The 19,742-nt window shown below is 41.9% G+C and overlaps 1 protein-coding gene across 1 annotated transcript in view; it reads left to right on the top strand.

The window, feature by feature from the left end:
• The window catches only part of GDNF (glial cell derived neurotrophic factor), a 104,504-nt gene that overhangs the window by 83,546 nt on the left and 1,216 nt on the right, over positions 1-19,742 (top strand). The gene's annotated exons all lie outside the window — the stretch shown is intronic.

Here is a 19,742-nt window from a genome sequence, read left to right as displayed (position 1 = left end):
CAAATATGTTTATCTTGGTCTCATCAGACCACAGGACATGGTTCTAGTAATCTATGTCCTTAGTCTGCTTGTCTTCAGAAAACTGTTTGCAGGCTTTCTTGTGCATCATCTTTAAAGGAGGGAGGACAGCCATGCAGATCAATTTGATGCAGTGTGCGGTGTAAGGTCTGAGCACTGACAGGCTGACCCCCACCCCTTCAACCTCTACAGCAATGCTGGCAGCACTCATACGTCTATTTCTCAAAGACAACCTCTGGATATGATGCTGAGCACATGCACTTAACTTCTTTGGTCAACCATTGGTGAGGCCTGTTCTGAGTGGAACCTGTCCTGTTAAATGGCTGTATGGTCTTGGCCACCGTGCTGCAGCTCAGTTTCAGGGTCTTGGCAATCTTCTTCTAACCTAGGCCATCTTTATGTAGAGCAACCATTTTTTTTCAGATACTTGGAGAGTACCATGATGTGCCATGTTGAACTTCCAGTGACCAGTATGAGAGAGTGAGAGTGATAACACCAAATTTAACACACCTGCTCCCCATTCACACCTGAGACCTTGGAACACTAACAAGTCACATGACACCCAAGGGAAAATGGCTAATTGGGCCCAATTTGGACATTTTCACTTAGGGGTGCACTCACTTTTGTTACCAGCAGTTTAGACATTAATGGCTGTGTGTTGACTCATTTTGAGGGGACAGCAAATTTACACTGTTATACAAGCTGTACACTCACTACTTTACATTGTAGCAAAGTGTCATTTCTTCAGTGTTGTCACATGAAAAGATATAATAAAATATTTACAAAAATGTGAGGGGTGTACTCACTTTTGTGGGATACTGTATATGAAAGTTAGGTTTAGTGCACACAAATTAAATTTTAGCCAATTTGTGGGTAAAATAAAAAAGATGAGATTGTGCCCAGTAAATAGGTTTCCAACATGTCAACCTTTTTATGAATTGTGATTGTTCATTAAAAGGCAATTTAATTTCGCTACCCTACATTTTCCATAGCTGATGCTTTATAGGCATTAACTGGTCATCAGGTTACAGTTAACTATAAATAAGAGCCCTAAAATCATTGCAATCATTCCGGCATGTGTGGCAGTATGTAGTCGCTTTTTCAATATTTAACAGCCATCAAAATGTTCATATGTAGATGCCACCAATGTGTGTGATTGTGTACGTGGGGGCAAGGGGGCTCATATCTTTTTTTGAGGTGGTTTAAGTACAATTAAAGTGTTTGTTTCCCCAACACTTCTTGATATGTGACTTCTGTACCATGTACTTGTATGAGAAAGTTTCCTGTCCTGCTTACTGACCACACTAAGCAGGGGAGCACAGCATGGTCAGTTCTCTAGCTATGCTGGGAACTCGGTGTACTCTCCTCCAATGATCAGACTTGTCCTGACACGCCCCCATTGCACAGACATTCACTGGGAAGTTTAGGGTCCTGCTGCTTCTCCTCCCCCAGCTCCTATGTAGCTGAGAACAGAGGGAATAGGATCACTTATAAAAAAGGTGGAAAAAAAAGGAATTATTTATGTTTTTTTTTTTTATATCTATACAAAAATGTTTTCCTTTAATTTCTATTTTAAACGGAATGGGTTGTTTTACAAGGCAATTTTTTTAATCACTTTAACTTTATTGCTATCACATACAGTAGGGGACCCAAGTGATACCTAGACTATAGTGACCTATTCTCTTTAACCACTTCCCGCAAACTCACGTAGCTCTACGTCGGCTGCAAGAAGTGGTTGTACCGGTGATGCTTGCAGCTAGAGGCATCATCTCGGTACCATTTTGTAGAGCCGGCGGTCTGCTTTCAGGTGGTAATGACTGATGCGGCTCAGGAGCTGCTGGGTCGTTACCCCAGCGAGTGGGAGGGGACGTCCCCCTCCTGCCACCTTCCGAGGCTCTGCCTGGTTCTCCCCTCCCACCGGGAGAACCGAGCAACCAGCCGGCACCTCCCGCGAAGCGACGTACCTGTACAGGTCTCTGAGTTCATGCAGGAAGCCCACCCCCCTCCACAGTTAGAAAGCACCCCCTAGCGACACATTTAACCCTTTGATCGCCCCTGGTGTTCACCCCTTCCCTGCCATTGTCATTATTACAATAACGGTGCATATTTTTAGCACTGATTACTGTAGTAATGTCACTGGTCCCCCAAAAGTGTCAAAAGTGTCAGTTAGGTGTCTGATCTGTGCACGGCAATGTCGCAGTCCCGCTAAAAATCGCTGATCGCCGCTAATACTAGTAAAAAATAAATAAATAAATACAAATGACATAAATCTTTCCCCTATTTGGAAATACGATAACTTTTGCGCAAACCAATCAAAATACGCTTATTGGGATTTTTTTTTTTACCAAAAATATGTAGCAGAATACATATTGGCCTAAAATTATGAAAAAATTGATTTTTTTATTTTTTTTTATTGGGAATGTTATATAGCCGAAAGTAAAAAAAAAAATATTTTTTTTTTTCTTCAGAATTGTCGCTCTTTTTTTGTTTATAGCGCAAAACTTAAAAATTGCAGAGGTGATCAAATACTACCAAAAGAAAGCTCTGTTTGTGGGGAAAAAAGACATCAATTTTATCTGGGTACAGCTTTGCACGACCGCGTAATTGGCAGTATAACTTAATGCAGTGCCGTATCGCAAAAAATGCCTCGGTCATTAAGGGGGTAATTCCTTTCGGTCCAGAAGTGGTTAAAAAAAATTTTTTTAATCTTAATGCATTCTATGCATTAACCATTTGCCGACTGCCTAACGTAGATCTACGTCGGCAGTCAGCCCCTCACAGGCAAAGCGACGTAGGTCTACGTCGCTAGCCTGTGAGGGTCTAGGGAGCATGCGCTGCCGGAGGCGCGGTCACGCACCCCCCCCCCCCCCACGCGTGTGACCGGCGGACCCGATGTCTGCCGGTCACTCTGCGATCGTCGGGGGAGAGGGAGAAAGTCAGGCGGCTTGTGTAAACAAGCTGCCTGTCATTCTCCCCTGTGTATGAAGGATGATCATACGGTTCTACTATGTAGAACCGTTGATCACTGTTCATGCATCTGAAGCCACAGCCAATCACAGTAGAAAGCACGCCCCTAGGGACACACATAGCCCCTCCCTTTCAAAAAAAGTTAACCCCTTCACTGCCAGTGTATATGTATAGCACTGATTACTGTAGAAATGTCACTGGTAACCCCAAAAGTGTCAAAAATGTCAGTCAAGGGTCCGATCTGTCCGCCCCAATGTCGCAGTACCGCAAAAAAAATCGCAGATCGCCGCCATTACGCATTAAAAAAACAACAAAAATGACAAAAATCTTTCCCTTTGTTAGTAAACGCGATAGCTTTTGCGCAAACCAATCAAAATACGCTTTTTGCGTTTTTTTTTTTTACCAAACATAGGTAGCATAAAACAAATTGGCCGAAAATGTTAAAAAATTTTGATTTTTACATTTTTTTGGGGGGGAATTTCATATAAAAAATGTGAAAAATATTGCTATTTTTTTGCAAAATTTACGCTCTTATTTTGTTTATAGTGCATGATCAAAAAATCGCACAGGTGATTAAATACCACCAAAAGAAAGCTCTGTTTGTGGGAAAAAAATGACGCCAAATTCGTTTAGATACAGCGTCGCACGACCGCGCAGAGCCGAATCGCAAAATACCCCCTGGTCAGGAAGGGGGTAAGTGGTTAAGATAAAAAGCCTTCTCTGTGTAGCGGCCGCCCCAGCTCCCCTAATACTTACCTGAGCCCCACCTCTATCCAGCATTGTCCACGAGTCCCTTGGCCGCCTGGGACTCTCTCTCCTGATTGGCTGAGACACAGCAGTGGCACCATTGGCTCCTGCTGCTGTCAATCAAAGTCAGTTAGCCAATCAGGAGAAAGAGGGGGTGTGCCGAACGGCAGCTATGTCTCTGAATGGACACACAGAGCTGCAGCTCATCTCGAGTGCCCCCACAGAAAGCTGCTTGCTGTGGGGGGCACTCAACAGGAGGGAGGGGCCAGGAGCAGTGAAGAGGGACCCGAGAAGAGGAGGATCTGGGCCACTCTGCAAAACCAACTGCACAGAGGAGGTAAGTAAAACATGTTTATTATTTTTAAAAAAACACAAGACTTTACCATCACTTGCAGTCCGTCAAACAGACGAATGGTAATCAGACGTTGATGGCTATTACTACTAGTTTGACCTGTTGTTTCATCAGAAGGGAGAAAATCAAAAAATCTGAGTCCTTTAGATGTTTTTAAATGCGTTGAAGGCAATCGAAATAGCAGTAAAAACATTTGAGATTTGCAAAATTTGATCAGAATATTCAAACAATTGTTTAATGAAGTGATCATGGCAATACATACACCATGCATGATGCTCTTCTGGGTTCCCTGACAGCACCTGAAGTGTGATATCTATTATAGCATACCTCCCTCAGCAACACATGGAATGAACTTGTATCACTGTGCACAAGATGACATATGATATTGAGGTATGTTCTCAGCTTTAGGCTTTCAATTTTTAATTTGTGTGATTCTCTGACAGTTGATGGAATTCCATGAAATAGCAGCGAAATTCCAGCTGAGATACCAGGAGGAGCTCCACTGCGCTTCTAATTATTAACCTGTGAGAATTCTAATAGGCTTTCCCACTTGTTTTTCCTTTTGTCTGGCTTATTCAGTAAAAGCTTAGAAAAAAAAAGATCACAAAAGTGGCGTTGTCACCCACTGTGACCAATCATAATTTTTGGACAACTGTACCTTACGTAATTTTTGTTTAACCACTTGCCGACCGCCGCAAGTACATATACTGCGGCGGTCAGCCCCGGCCAGGCAAAGTGACGTACCGGTACGTCACTAGCCTGTCACTGGCTTGTAAGCCAATAGCAGGCGAGCGCGCGCGCGCCCCAGCTCGTTCCCTAACAAGTCAGTGCTTGTGACCGGCGGACGCAATGTCCTCCGGTCACTCGCGATCGTTCGCCGGGAAGGGAGAAAGGCAGGCGGCTAATGTAAACAAGCCGCCTGTCATTCTCCCTTGTGTAAAAATGGAGATCAGACGGTTCTACTATGTAGGACCGTTGATCTCTGTTTTTACACTAGTAGCCATGTCCAATCACAGTTAGAAACACGCCCCTAGGACACACTTAACCCCTCCCTCTCCAATACAGTTAACCCCTTCCCTGCCAGTGTCATTTTTAGAGTAACAGTGCATATGTATAGCACTGATTACTGCAGTAATGTCACTGGTAACCCCAAAAGTGTCAAAAATGTCAGTCAACGGTCCGATCTGTCTGCCGCAATGTCGTAGTCCTGCAAAAAAAATCGCAGATCGCCGCCTTTACTCGTTAAATAAAAAACACCAAAAATTACAAAAATCTTTCCCTTTGTTAGTAAACGCGATAACTTTTGCGCAAACATTCAAAATACGCTTTTTGTGATTTTTTTTTTTTTACCAAACATATGTAGCATAAAACAAATTGGCCGAAAATGTTAAAAAATTTAGATTTTTACATTTTTTTGGGGGGAATTTCATATAAAAAAATGTGAAAAATATTGTTATTTTTGCAAAATTTACGCTCTTTTTGTTTATAGCGCATGATCAAAAAATCGCACAGGTGATCAAATACCACCAAAAGCTCTGTTTGTGGAGAAAAAAGGAAGTCAAATTCGTTTAGGTACAGCGTCGCACAACCGCGCAATTGTCCGTTAAACACAGTACAAAATCGCAAAAAAAACCCTGGTCAGGAAGGAGGTAAAATCTTCCGGGGCTTAAGTGGTTAAAGGACAATCGTACCGTTTGTACAGTTGTCCAATAATTAATCCCCCATCCCTCAGCCCCGGTTCACACTTGTGCGTGTGCGGGGTTCGCATGTAATGTCGGAGCGCACTGCTCCGACATTACATGCGATCGGCTGTGCGGTGCGAGTTTAGCCATACAAACTGTATGGCTAAATTCGCATCGCACCCGCAGCAAACACGCACAGGAGGCATTTTTGCAGCAGGATCGGATCGCACAGCAGTTCACACTTGTGCGATCCGCTCCTGTGCGAACTGCACGATCGCACTGCGATATGCGATCAAACTGGGGGTGTCGTTAAGATTACATTGACACCCCCAGCGGATCGCATATGGCAGTGTGAACTGCCGGGGGTGCGTGTGCGATGCGGGAACAGGCTGCGAATTCGCAGCCTTCCCGCATCGCATAAATGTGAACCGAGCCTCAAGTGTATGCGATCTTCACTGTGTGGCCCTACCTGGCACTATACAGCCTTCCCATGAAAAACTTCCCACCAGGTCCTCTTTACTGCGCATGTTTTTTGTAGCCCCATTCATTTTGGGTGATCCATACTTCACTGGATGGCTGCAATGAGTACAGCTCATCCATAGGAACACAGTGCACATGCCTAGTAAGAAGAGGGGGCACTTTCACTGAAAAGGGCAGGGCACCACCGTGAAGTTGGCTGAAAGGTCAATTCCAGCCAAAACTTTATTAGTTTTAAAAGGGTTAGAACCTCTCTCATGTTCTCGTGGCGGCCTGCGTCTCTTTTGTTGGCGTGTTACAGTGGCAAAGGGACAAGAAATGATGGGAAAATTCTCCGACTGAAGCAGCAAGCCCACAGTCAGTCTGATCAATTTCCTGCATCAAAATATTTTCATACTGTAATTTTATTTTTATATATATATATATATATATATATATATATATATATATATATATATATATATATTACTGTGCATACCATGTAAGAAAATCCTACAACCCTTTTTCTGCCATTCATTTCAACATCACGACCTCAGGTAGAGCATTCCACGCCTTTATAAAGCAAGAATATTGTGTTTTTAGTAAAGACATTTTTTAAACATTTTTATTCATTTTCAGAAGGTACATGCCAAGCACAATTACATGTTAAAAAGAAAAAATATTTTTCATATCAGGGCATATAACCATCAATTTACATCGGAACAAAGATATTCTTCAATGGAATTGGAAACATTGGCATGCAGCCTTATGTGATAGAAGGGACATTTTTCGACATAGGGCTTATGAATATGGGCTTACATTTGTGTCGTAGTTGCTTTTCCCCCTTATACAAGTCGATGTAGACCATTTGGAGTTAAAGTGATACCCATTATTGACTAACTTAAATTATTAAAGGTGATGCTAAGACAAGTCATTGTAAAAGCAAAAGCAGCTCAACAAGAGCAAATTATCTCTCTAAGCAACTTGGAAGCCCCTGAAGGCATACAGTATGCAATCAACTTGCTTCAAGCTTGATGCCTGAATGCAATGGCACATATTTGTGGATGTACCTTAAGGGCTCTTTCACACAGGCGGACCGTTCAGATCCGCCTGTCAGTTTTTTTGGCGGATCTGAATGGTCCCCCCATGCATCCCTATGGGGCATCGGATGTCAGCGGAGACATGTCCGCTGACATCCGATCTGATCCGTCAAATCTGGACGGATGGAAACCCTATTTTCCATCCGTCCAGCGGATCGGATCGGATGGGATCGGATGAGAACGGACCGACGGTCAGTTCCCATCTGACTTCCCCCCTAGAGATGCATGGGGAACTGACAGCTGTGTCTCCGCACACAGCGCGGAGACACAGCTGTCATCCTCCTGCTCAGCGAGGGATCAGCGGATCGATCCCCCACGCTGAGAAAAACGGACTCCGTCCAACGGACGGAGTGTGTGAAAGGGGCCTAAGCCGTTGATGGATGAAAAATGGACATCAATGCATCTCTATGGTAAAAACGGATGACAACGAATGATCATCCGTTAACATCCGTTTTCATCCACTTCCGTCAATGTCCATTTTTTGGAACGGATGAATGCCCTATTTTTCATCTGTCAAAAAAACGGATCGGACAAAAAAACGAATGTAAACGGACAAACGGTCAGTTTTTCATCTGTTTTTGCACTGGTAGTGGATGTAAAAAAAAACGGATGAAAAAACAGATGAAAAACGGATACATTTTGATGTGACTGAACTTATGAACTGAACGGACCGTATGTGTTGTGAAAGGGGCCTTAGTCCTTTTTTTCAAATGACTTGCGCATTTTTACAATCTGATTCTTTCATACTTCTGTAGTTGTATACAGAGGAGAGAACTGTATATCTATATGTACTAGATCTGTATATACTAAAGGAAGCCATTGGTGGTCTCAGTTACATTTTGTCTATTTTAACAGCTATTTAAATAAAATATCAGTCACACAAGAAGTGCCTTATTAATAAAGTAGAATTCCATGTTTATTGTCACTTTAAAAGGTTTTTTTTTTTTTTTTTTTTTACAAAGTTGGCCCAAACAATATACATTGCATTCAAACCTACAACATTCAATAGGAGTAATGCACGGTGAAAGGTGTCTCCTGCCGATAGTGGGGAAAGAACTTTAGAAATCCAACTCTATTATCTGCATTATGGGTGAGAAAAAATCCCTTTTTATGTAAATGTTTAACTTAGTGAATAAGATGAAGCTGCATTCATTTCCATTATTTTATTGTTTTTAAATTCTACTATCCCCTGAACACGATTGGGCATTCGCAGCTTTACTCTATTCACTAAGCTAACATACACTTTGTAAAATTAATATTCTCTTCTCCTGTCTGAAAACCAACCCCATTGTCTGTATGGCACCTGTATGTTCTCCACATACAGCCATTAGTGGAGTCGTGATCCTGATGCTCTGTTGCTTTATTTATCTATTATAAAACATATGGATTTATTTGGCTTCTGGTCACATTGCTCCAATATGTAATCCTTGGAGGAGGAGAAGAACTGTTCTTTATTTTATGTACTCTGCAAATTGCTGGGAAATGAATACTAAAATGTATTGGTTCTTACATCAATGCAAAAGCAAGGGTTTATCTGTACTGCATGCGTGTATTAAATTAGCAGTCTTAGATGCAAAGTTGGTCATGTAGACATAGAGGTGATTTTCATGGCTTTGTCCACTGTCCTTTAACGGACAATTGCGCGGTCGTGCGACGCTGTACCCAAACAAAATTGACGTCCTTTTTTTCCCCACAAACAGAGCTTTCTTTTGGCGGTATTTGATCACCTGTGCAAAATTTTTTGATCATGCGCTATAAACAAAAAAAGAGCGTCAATTTTGCAAAAATAACAATATTTTTCAAATTTTTTTTATATGAAATTCCCCCCAAAAAAATGTAAAAATCTACATTTTTTAACATTTTCGGACAATTTGTTTTATGCTACATATGTTTGGTAAAAAAAATCGCAAAAAGCGTATTTTGATTGGTTTGCGCAAAAGTTATCGCGTTTACTAACAAAGGGAAAGATTTTTGTCATTTTTGTTGTTTTTTTTTTTTAACGCATAATGGCGGCGATCTGCGATTTTATTTTTTTTGCGGGACTGCGACATTGTGGCGGACAGATCGGACCCTTGACTGACATTTTTTACACTTTTGGGGTTACCAGTGACATTTGTACAGTAATCAGTGCTATACATATGCACTGTTACTGTAAAATTACACTGGCAGTGAAGGGGTTAACGTTTTTGAGAGGGAGGGGTTATGTGTGTCCCTAGGGGCGTGATTATAACTGTGATTGGCTGTGGCTTGAGGTGTAGGAACAGTGATCAACGGTCCTACATAGTAGAACCGTATGATCACTGTTTCTACACAGGGGAGAATGACAGGCGGCTTGTTTACATCAGCCGCCTGCCTTTCTCCCTCTGCACCGACCATCGCCGAGTGACCGGCGGACATCGGGTCTGCCGGTCACACGCGCGGGGGGTCCGTGACCGTGCGTGAGCGCGCCTCTGGGGCGCGCGCTCGCTCCCTAGACCCTCCCAGGCTAGCGACGTAGTACTACGTCCCTCTGCCTGTGAGGGGCTGACTGCCGACGTAAATAGTCGTGCGGCAGTCGGCAAGTGGTTAAATATCTTCCTTTTAGAAGGCTTTGTGTATCCATACATTGTGTAGCTGGACAAGTTATTGAACAGGAGGCTTGTCAGTTTGTGTTGGAATGTAGGACTTTGCTGCCACCTATGTCAACACAGAACTTAAGCACATCAAGATGTAGTCCCTGACAGAAGTGTGTATAATGCCCCTCCTGACTGAAAGGAAGAAAACCACCAGGCAAAGGTGGTCTTACATTACCCCAGGGTGGATTTATGGCTGCAGTGAAGAAAGAAACAATGATAGGTGCCGGTCATTTTTGTCTGTTTCTGGTTTTATTGCTCTGATTCACAGGGAGAGAGGGTTAGGGTCTCAGATTCCTCCAGTAATATGGGTTTAATACTCCACCACACTTCCCTTCCATCCAAGAGAGTGCCTGGGTTCTCTGAGGGTGGACCGCTTCCCCCCTCCAGCAAGACTTCTATCCTTTAGCTCTCCCCCTTGGGTGCTTTACCCTCCTGAACTAGCAGGGTAGCTTGAGGAATCTGAGCTAGGTCCCAAACAGGTCCTGGCCTACTCAACGCAAGTCACTACACACACCTCTCCAGTCCACACTCCACAGGGCAGAAAACTCACCAGGCCACTTCCCAAACATTTATATCCTCCGCCAGCATGCACCTCTGGCCATGAACCTACTAGTGGTTGCCAGAAAGGACATAAATACTCATAAATCCAGGATTGTTACTGCCTCCATGACTATTGCCTAAGCGCCAGTGGCGGCAGCAAGGAACAGTAAACACCCTGAACTCCGAGAAGAGCCAAATAGGAAAGACTACAAATTGGCCTGGGCAACTATTACCCAGCAAACTAAATTTACTAGACACCTCTGCCAACAGGGTGGCTACACATGCATGTCAGGGTGGCAAGGCTGGGGTTTAAGGAAATCTCTCCAAGGCAGTGTAGCCACCCTATAGAAGGAAATACAATGCACAGAAATTTGAATGGCTCAGGTTGCTGAAATGACACAAAAAGGGGACAGCAAGGAAGGAACTATATAAAGTATCCTGCTATATTTATGTTTTTTCCCCCAAAAGGGTTTAATAAGTCATGAATTGGACTTGTTGATTTGATTTGTAAAGAAAGTAGAATGTTCCCATAGCCCAGTGAATCTTGAGTTTAATTCAGTCATCCAATCGTGTGCAAAAGAAATGCCCCCCCCACCATTTTTTTTTACACTTTTCCCATAATTTGTTTTTAATCCTTTGCATGCAGTGGGGTATTTGAAGTGAGCACAGGTTCACAGGCATAAATGAATTTTCTATTCTAATAATAAACCCCACTGAGTAAGAAAAAGACGTGGAAATAACTTGATCCGCATTTGTATGCTGCCTGTGTACAGGAAAGCTCCTGGTGATACGTGAGCTGACTATTATTTGAACTATCATCATCCATTCATTTGACTTGCAAAGTTGTCAGGTGATGACACACACCTCGGGACTGGACTGTGACTATGGAATGACAAAAGCCATAGAGTGGTCCCTACAGATCTACAACTGCAGTTACCTTTCCCATGGAACAGAGGACCTTGTGCATATCTGCAACAGGCTAAAATCTCTTCCAGGTATGCTCTATAGATCCACTTCAACTGGAGTGGCAGCAGCACACCATGTTCCCCATTATACTGGATCTCCTACATTGTATATTGCTACATTGCATAGCTGCAACAGTCTGTTATCACTTCCAGGTGTATTTTATAGATTCACTTTAATTGGGGTGGCCACAGTACACCATGTTCTCCATTATATCGGATCTCCTACATTGTATATAAATACTTCTTACATTTGTCACAGTCACTGTAAAATCCCAGAGAAAATTGAAGTATCATAAGACATGAATCTAATATGCCAAAAAAGGAATTTATGAAATTGCCTTAAAATTAAACACGCACATATATTAATAGATACATATGTCCAGGGACACGTGTCAACACCTTGGCTCATTCAGTAAAAAAATGCATTTATAATTTTTTTTTTATTTACAGATCTGAATGCAGCTGCATTGTTTTTAATGGAGACATTCCAAAAAATCTGTCTCTGTGCCATGCGTATACACGTACACCATTGGAAAAAAAAAAAGCAGGACATTTTTTAGGAATTAAAAATCGTCTATTTACGCAGGACGTTTTGTTCCTTGGCTAATCAGTAAAACGTTTACGTTATGTTACGGCCATGTGAATGTAGCCCTATTCAGGATCTTTCTGTCAACAAGATTCTATATTGTATAGTATAAACATTAGACATGTACAATTTGTTTCAGTCCAAATATAAATTCAGACCAATTTTTGGTTAATCGGAGATTCGGATGTATCCAAATCTCCAAATGAAGTAACAAATTTGTTGAAATTAATTTATTTCATTGTGTGTATTTGTTTTCTAATGAATTCCAAATTTTGGAATGATTCAAATTCAGATTGATTAAAAAATGATCAGCCGATTCAAATTCTGTGTGAAGCATCGCTGGTTGTCAAGGAGCAGGCCAGGATGCCGGCCACCGCGTCCTTAACAACGGATGACTTAACAGCTGTCAACGAGCTTCTCCACTGGCTGCTGAAATGTAAACAAAAGAATGCCAGCAATGAAAAATTTAAAAGAAAAACAGTGTAGGGTCCCCCCCCCCCCATCCATACCAAGCTATTTGGGTCTGATATGGATTTTAAGGGGAAACCCATGCCAAAATTTAAGAAAAAAAAATTCCCCAAAATCCATACCAGAACCTTATCCGACCATGCAGTCTGGCAGGCCAGGAAAGGGCCATTTACTTTTTTGGTGAATGGGTTGGGGTACTATGTACCCCACACTCATTCACATGGAGGGGCAGGATCTGGGGGCCCTCTTAATAAAGAAGGCTTCCAGATTCTGATAAGCCCTCCGTCTGCAGACCCCCACAACCACCAGCTAAGGCTGTGAGAAGAAAAAATGGGGACAAGGTGCTTTGGGGTGGGGGGGCAGATAAAAAGATGCCCCAAAACATCCCCCCATGTTAAGGGCATGTGGCCTGGTATGGTTCAGAAGGGGGGACGCTCCCTGGTCCCCCCCTTTCCTGAACCTGCCAGGCTTTATGCTCGGATAAGGGTCTGGCGTGGATTTTGGGAGGGACCCCATTCTGTTTTTTTTTTTATTTTGGCACATGGGGTTTCCTTTAAGATTCATACTAGAACCAAAGGTCCTGGTATGGATTGGGGGTGGAGCCCCACACTGTTTTTTTTTGGTTTTTTTTAAATTACATTTGTTTTGTTTACATTTTGAAATCAGCAAGGAATCCTGCTGACAGCAGATGAGTCATGGTTGTTAGGGACACCAGCAGCTGCCTACTTCTTAACAACCAGCAATTCTGATTTCTGAATATACAAAACAAAAGGAATACCGAAGATACAAAACGAACTCCGAAATTCCGAAAACAAATTGGCTCAATATTACGTCAATGGACCAATTTGTTTTGTATTTTTAGCATTTTTTATTTAAAATAGCATTACATTGAAAAAAAAAAAGGATTTTAAGATGAAACCCACCTTAAAAAAATTGAGTGGGTTCCCCACAAAATCCATACCAGATCCTTAGGTCTGGTATGGATTTTAAAGGGAACCCCATGGCAAAATAAAAAAACACACATGGGGTCCCTCCAAAATCTATACCAGACCCTTATCCGAGCATAAAGCCTGGCAGTACCCCCTACTCATTCACATAGGTGGTTGTGGTATCTGGGGGCCCCCCTGTTAGAGGGGACTGCAAGATTGCAATAAGTCCACGCCCACAGACCCCCACAACCACCGGCCAGGGTTGTGTGGAAGAGGCTCATGTCCCCATGTTAATGAGCTTACCACCCCTCCCCCCCGTTTCCTCGCCTTTTTTTTCTGAATTTTTCATTGCTGGAATTCTTTAGTTTACATTTCAGCTGTCAGTGGGGAAGCCTGCTGACAGCTGATGAGTCATTGGTTGTTAAGGACATTGTGGTCTGCTTCCTGGACTGCTGCTTAACAACCAGCTATCTTTACACTCAATCAGAATCGGTTGATCATTTTTCAACCGATTCGAATTGTTCCGAAAATTTGGAACTCATTATAAAATGAATAAACTAAATGAGATTAAATGAAACCAAACAAAATGAAACAAATTAACAAAACAAAATTAGCAACATAATGAATCCTATCCGAAATGAAACAAAACACATTTTTACGTTTTGCACATGTCTAATAAACATCAGTAAATGTTTACATCCATATGCAAAGGGCTTAATACTGCCTCTTCCTCTACCCCCTAGAAATAAATAATTAAATAATACACATGTAACCCTGTCAATGCAAGGGACCCCAATGTAAGGGTATATTTCTGTTTTGTCCTGGTCTTTTAGGGCTCTTTCACACGGCGTTCCTTTTTTTTTTGCCCGATCAGGTCCTTTTTTTTTTTTTTGTAACGGACACGGATGACACTTGTGTCATCCGGTCCGTATGTCCGTTTTTCATCCCATCCGTTTGCGGATGAAAAACTGACATAATGCATGTCTATGTAAATACGGATGTCTGCGGATGACACCACTGACATCCGTTTTTGCTTCAGTTCCGTTTTTTGAAAGGAAGAAAAAATAGGGTTCTCCTCCGTTCAAAAAAACTGAACTGAACTGAACTGAACTGACAAAAAAACGGATGTCAGAGGATGATCATCCGATGACATCCGTATTTACATAGAGATACATTATGTCCGTTTTTCATCTGCAAACGGATGGGATGAAAAACGGACATACGGAACGCCCGTGTGAAAGAGCCCTAAGTGATACCCTTTATTAGCAAACATTCTTTTTTTAAAGATGCAAGCTTTTGGGATAACGTAAAACATTTTTTTTATTTAAATGTATTAAGCCTGAAGAAGGAATCAAAGCTATCTTGAAAGCTTGTATTTTTATTTAGTAAAACAATAAAGTGCATCACTTGAACTGCTAACCTTCTGCATTAGGCTACGTTCACATGTTGGCGTAGCGATCGCGGGCAGAATCACCGCGATTCTGCCCGCAATCCGGAAATCATTGCAAACCGTGGGACGCCTGTGCGTTGCCCGTGATTTGCAAAAGCACCCGAAATGCTGTGCGATGTTGCCGCGATTTCCGCCTGCCGAATCGCGGTAACATCGAGCAAAAAAATCGCAAGACGGATGACGCCCCAAAGAAGCTCTTGTACCTTTTTTGGGCATCATGCGTCCCGGAATTTTTTTGGCGCGATGTTACCGCGATTCGGCAGTTGGAAATCATGGCAACATCGCATAGCGTTTGGGGTGCTATTGCAAATCACGAGCAACACACAGGCGTCCCGCGATTTGCAATGATTTCCGGATCGCGGGCAGAATCGCGGTGATTATGCCCGCGATCGTTACGCCGACATGTGAACGTAGCCTTAGGCTACGTTCACATGTAGGCATTTTGGGGCGTTTTTGGGGTGTTTTTCTGCTCTAGGATCAGCTCAAAAAACGCCCAACAAGACAAAACCTATTGATTTCAATGGCCCCCTGTTCACATCTGAGCGTTTTGACATTTTAAGCAAAACGCCCAACGCTCAAAAAAGTACATGAGCTTCTTTTTGGGCAGATTACAGGCATTTTTATTTTTTTCCATTGCTCACTTGTCAACCTTAAAATGCCTGCACAAAAATGCCTGTAAAAACTCCTGTAAATAGCAACGCCAAGATGTGAACGTAGCCTAAATGATGGTTAACACAGCACAATACTCTACTACTTCTTGAAGCCCTGTAACTGTACAGACATGCTCAAACAGAGTAAAACTGTACCAGAAACGATCTTTCCTTAGGATAACTGCTGCAACAACTGGTTGTTGTTGTGTGTCCCTGTACATTACTGTTGGCTTTTACACAGCCTTGTCAAAAAATCTGACTGCAGTGCACCTGTTCTGTCATTGCTGTCATTCAGAGACTTGGTCGGCTGCATTTCCTGAGTCGTTCCGGAGAGCTAATGAAATCTGAATAACCTAAGCATAGAAATACGCAAAGTAATACCAGGGCACCAGGGAGATAACAGACAGCATTCTATTTTACTTGATGAATCTTTTATTTCTCATATTTGTACAGTGACAATGTAATATGCAGTATTTTGGGGAATACACAGCAGCATTTACACCAGTCTCTGTCCCAGAGGACAATTTAATGTCCCCACAACCCCATACACATCTAGAACCAATATGGTGGGAGGCCCAAATACATGGATGAAATGCCTATATGGGACCAGTTCTACCTATCAAAAGCATTTGTACTTCTGTCCAAGTTCTGAGATGTAACATGTAACTTGGGCAGACAGCACTACCAAGTGTCTTCTATGGCAATTAGGAAATATAATGTGGTCACTTTTCAGCCCCAAGCCTGTAATTAAACCGCAATAGACCGATGTACTCATCCCTCTGACCTCTGCTCCTGTCATCATAATTTTTGGTATATTGCATTCAGGACATCTGATCCTAGTGTTGCCCCTCTCTCCCCGGTAGAGTGCTTATACTGTTGGCTTTAAAAAATGAGTTTTGTTTATTATTGTACAGAAATAATGAAGGCCTAAAGGTAATGGTTGGGCTACAAAACATTAAGGTCAAAATTAGTGTAAGCGGCACAGTCATCAACTTATTCAGTTTAAGTAATAAATCAATGTACAAATATGGTAGGATATGAAAATTTCAACCAAAGAACAATGATGGGAAGGAAAGTAAAGCCTCGTACACATGCAACGAATTTCCGCCGACTGGTTGTCCGTCTTTTGTCCAGAGTGGTGTCTGTTGGTTGGAATGTGCTCTAGACTGCACACGAATTTTCCCGCATGACAGAATTCTACTTCAGAAGTGATGTCATGTGTTGGATTGCTTTGTAAGTGTTCTTTCATCTCTGAGCATGACTAGTCTTGCTCATAAGATTTTTCCCCATCGAAATCTGTACTAATGAGATGAAAATCGGTCGTGTTTTGATGGTCAACAAAAATGTTATAGCCTGCACACCAGGATTTTTTCGGCCGAAAAGTCGGAGTCGGTTGTCGGAAGCATCATACCAACAAGCCGAAAATCGGCAGATCAGTCATCAGGCGAAAATTCCCGGCCGAATCTCCACTTGTGTGTACGGGCCTTAAGGCAAAGCAGGAGTAGAGTAACAAGGAAAAAAAGAGTTGTCGTATGTGGTAGCAGGGCCAATGGGGAAGCAACATCAGGCCTGCACCCCCTAAAAAGTCAGGAGATCTTGATTGAATCCCACTGATAAGAATTGTGACATCCACAAACACAAAGAAATTTGTCCATTGTATCATGAAGTTTAGGCTCTATTGTATTGTGTAAAAGAACAAAGTTAATCCTAGATTTGGTCCCTACCAAGGAGAGGGTGGGTGTTTACCAGGCTTTAACAATTGTCTGTTTGGCCACAGTAAAGGCATGCACCAGCATTATAAGCCACGTTTGAAAATGCTTGGGGGTTTTAGATTTAGAAGGATGAGTTAAAAAACAAAAAAGACCAGGGAATCTAATAGTTCCAAAATAATTTGGGAAACATTGAGTGATCACTGAAAGCACAAGCACAAGCACAGAGTGAAGTAGCCTGGAACATAGTGGGTGATTGTACTTGGGACTAGATACTATCATGTCATAAACTTGGAGGGTCTTGACCACTAATGTATAAGTTGAGCAAGATTAAGCTGTCTCCCATATACTGTATGACTTCAATCACATGTGTCCAAGTCGAGTCCAAGATCTGAGGACCATTTTTGCGTGTAGGAGGGGAGTTGTTGGGAAGAGGATGTCTGTAGTAGAAAAGAGAACTAAGGCCTGAGGCATGTGGATTGGTTTTGTTTTGTATCTGTCTGGACTTCAGTTTTAACCTACCAGTATATAGTTGGATTGTGGAAGGAAACTCATGAAAAAATCTCCATGCATATTTTTTGCATGAGTTATTAGATGAGGTTTGTTATTTGTCTTATCCAAATTTTAATAACTATGGCACCAGGATAGTTACAGGATGTAAGCCTCATGTTTGATGCTCAATGTACAGTAATTAATAGAAACCAATCCAGCCCAGAGCAAAATTTGCCATATTTATAATACAGCCTATATTACTGTTGCCACCCCTGACCACTCACACAAAATGAGCTTTTTCTAGTAATGAATCATTGGTTTTACCAGCGATCAGTGATTGATTCCTGTGGAAAACCTTTCTCTTTTGGTCCCGCTTACTCACCAATGTGCCAAATCAGCCACACTTTTGAAACCCTGCAAATCAGGTTTACTGTAAAATCTACATTTGCATATGCTGAATTACACACCACCAAGCTATAAATATCACAATTTGCGTGTTATAAATATGCCATTTGGAAAAAAGATTAGTGCAGTCAGGTTCATACCTAGTCACTTCTAAGCAGATTTTTCAGGCAAAAAATTGTGTCTGACCTGTGCTAGAATAGATGGCTGCCCTGGAAATGAGGGGGAGGGGGGGGGGGGGAGTAACTTTCCATTATAGATTTGTGACAGGTACATTTTAATGACCCATCACTCTTTGTCGCAAAACACAAGTAACACTTGATATAGTTGTTCTAATGGAATGTATTGATAGATTTTAAACACAGCCATAAGTCACAATGTGGATCAGTCATCAAACATATGGTACTCATGTGGTCTTCATTACATCGCTTTTGTCAAGCGTAGAACATTTGCCAGTAATGTCATTTATTGCATAAAAACGAATACAACATTTCAGGGCTGTATGCTGAGTGATTTGACCTCAACTCTAAACTTGTTGCTTATGGTTGGTATATGATTAAAATTGCCTGCTCTGCTGCACTTCAATTTTGTTCTCTGACAACCAAACATTACAATGCAACACTTTAAGGTAGTAAGGTGGTTAAGTTAGCGATGTTAACTTGCAACCCACACATCATGGCTTAACTTCTTTATATTCTACCTATGCTTGTATGGTGCTCCAGTTTCCTCCTTGAAGCATCATGTGTGAGGTCTTATTAATCCATTTTTTCTACATCCTGGGAGGGGGGGGGGGGTATAAGAGCTCATATAATTGTTGTTCCAATCAATGTACAGCATGGCAAAAGAAAGGGAATAAACACAATCCTGGCCTGGGCACATTTGTGAAATGTCAAGACATTTCTTGCGTGTTGAGGAGTCTGCATGATTCCGTGATGCAGGTGAGGTGTACACTGGTACTTCAATGAAGGTCATAAGATACATCATTAACGTTCGTGTTGTGAAGTAGTGTTTACTTATGAAAAAAAGTCCATTGACAAATGCCTTTTAACACGCTCACAGTAAATCGTTTTTGATAGACTGAAAGCTCAAATCTGCTGAACAATTTTTTCAATGTTGGCTGGAATATTTGGTATTAATGAATAATCCATTGTGGATGAGACTACCTGGCTTATTGACTTGGGTTTCTGCACACCATTTTTTTAGGCATCGTCAGATCAGTTCTGTTCATATTTTCCACAAAGCTTAGCTGAAACAATGACACAAGCACCTAGGGGTTGATTTACTAAAACTGGAAAGTGCAAAATCTGGTGCATCTGTGCATGGTAGCCAATCCACTTCTAACTTCGGCTTGTTCAATTAAGCTTTACCAATAAAACCTTGAAGGTGATTGGTTTTTATGCAGAGCTGCACCATATTTTGCACTCTGCAGTTTTAGTCAATCAACTCCAATGTGCAAAAAACTTACAAATCTTGATCAAGTTTCGGTTTATGCATAATATATCCTACTGGGAATTGCTCAAAGTGGAAAATTTGCCATGTGGACCATTGGCTACATGTTGAAGGAATCTAATATCCCAGAACACTGTAGTCTTTTTCACTCATAGTAATTCTGTG

This window comes from Pelophylax lessonae (genome assembly GCF_965119305.1).
Source record: "Pelophylax lessonae genome assembly, chromosome: 1".
NCBI classification, from domain to species: Eukaryota; Metazoa; Chordata; class Amphibia; order Anura; family Ranidae; genus Pelophylax; species Pelophylax lessonae.
Note: the sequence above shows the minus strand (reverse complement) of the source record. Positions and strands in the feature narration are given on the sequence as shown.